Raw genomic sequence first — 2,082 nt, 5'->3', positions numbered from 1 at the left:
TGCTCAGGTGAGTTTTCTCGGGACCAGAGCCTGGATAATGCGTCTGGCTTTACATTTTTGGTGCCTGGTCTGTAGGTAATGGAGAAATTGAACCGCCCGAAAAACAGGGACCACCTAGCCTGTCGGGGGTTCAACCTCTTGGCCGTCTGAAGGTATGCTAGATTCTTGTGGTCCGTCCATATAATGAACGGGACCTCGCTCACCTCAAGCCAATGCCTCCATTCCTCGAGTGCCAATTTTATGGCTAACAATTCCCTGTTGCCAACGTCATAATTGCTCTCGGCCGACGTGAGACGCCGAGAGAAATATGCACAAGGATGGACTTTATTGTCCACAGTTGACCTCTGAGAAAGAACTGCCCCTACCCCTGTGTCAGAGGCGTTGACCTCTACAATAAACTGTAGCTTTGGATCAGGATGTCGAAGTATTGGAGCAGAGATAAACCGAGCTTTTAATTTACTGAAGGCTGACTGAGCTTCAGGGGACCAGATGAAGGACTGTTTGGTGGAGGTGAGTTGTGTGAGAGGGGTAGCGATCTTACTGTAATCTTGGATGAACCGGCGGTAGAAGTTGGCAAAACCGAGGAATCGCCACAGCTCGGATCTTCTCAGGGTCTGTCTGATAAAACCCCTGTCCGGAGATAAAACCCAGAAAGTTAACAGTGGTTACACTAAATTTGCACTTCTCTGCTTTGACGAATAGTTGATTCTCCAAGAGTCTTTGTAACACGGCCTTGACATGGTTCTGATGCTGAGCAGGATCCTGTGAATATATGAGGATATCATCAAGGTACACGAAGACAGAAATGTTCAAAAAGGCTTTCAGATTGTCATTGATTAACGACTGGAAAACTGCAGGGGCGTTAGTGAGTCCAAATGGCATTACTAAGTACTCGAAGTGACCGAGAGGAGTCTTAAAGGCTGTCTTCCACTCGTCCCCTTTCCTTATTCTTACCAGATGGTAAGCGTTTCGGAGATCGAGTTTAGTGAACACAGTGGCAGAATGCAGTTGTTCATGGACAGAGCCAATTAAAGGGAGTGGATACTTATTTTTTACAGTGATCTGGTTTAATCCTCTATAGTCGATGCAAGGACGGAGACTCTTGTCCTTCTTTTGCACGAAGAAGAATCCCGCTCCCAGGGGTGACGTGGATGGACGGATGATGCCGGAAGCCAGAGAGTCCTCAATGTACGACTTCATAGCATCTCGCTCAGGTCCGGAAAGGTTGAATAATCGGCTTGAAAGAAGTGTTTCACCTGGGATGAGTTCTATGGCGCAGTCGTAGGGTCGGTGGGGTGGTAATGATAATGCCTTAGCTTTACTGAATACAGGAGCAAGATGGTGATACTCGACCGGGATCTTGGTTAGGTCCAGGGCCTGCTCAGGTTCAGTCTTGGTACTGGATGATGGCAATGCAGAGTGTAAACAGTTTTGTAGGCAGAAAGGGCTCCATGACTCGATCCTCCTTTCTGTCCAGTTGATTACTGGATTGTGTAACTGCAGCCAGGGAAACCCTAAAATCATCTGAGTGTTTGGTGCAGAAAAAACTAGAAAATCGCTCTCCTCTCTATGGTTACCTGATACCAGAAACTGCAGTTTAGCTACTTTGTGTGTGACTCTGGTAATTACTTGACCGGAAATGTCTATAACGGGAAGCGGAGAGGATAATGGGGTTGGTTTTAACTGTAACTGGTTGACTAAATCCCTGGAAATTAAACTCTGTTCTGCACCAGAATTGATTAAAGCGTGGACTGGGATCCAAATTTGATGATTTAGCAGAGTTGAGTGAACAAATAATCGTGACCCGAGGGGTTGTGAGAGGCTACTCACTAGTACCCCTCGGTTACCTAGTGAGTCTTCCCTTTTAACTGAGGGCATTTGGCTCGAAAATGGTCTCCCTCACCACAATAAAAGCACTCTTTAGCTTCCAGACGTCTAAGTCTCTCTTCTGCCGTTAGTCTCGCTCGTCCTACCTGCATCGGTTCTGGCTCAATGTTTGGGATGGTTGAATCAGCTTCTGAGGTGGCGACGTGACGCCCGAGGCTGGTCGTCCGATCCCTTCTCTCCCGTTGTCTCTCCCGC

The sequence above is a fragment of the Kryptolebias marmoratus genome, linkage group LG8, assembly GCF_001649575.2.
Source record: "Kryptolebias marmoratus isolate JLee-2015 linkage group LG8, ASM164957v2, whole genome shotgun sequence".
NCBI classification, from domain to species: Eukaryota; Metazoa; Chordata; class Actinopteri; order Cyprinodontiformes; family Rivulidae; genus Kryptolebias; species Kryptolebias marmoratus.
Note: the sequence above shows the minus strand (reverse complement) of the source record.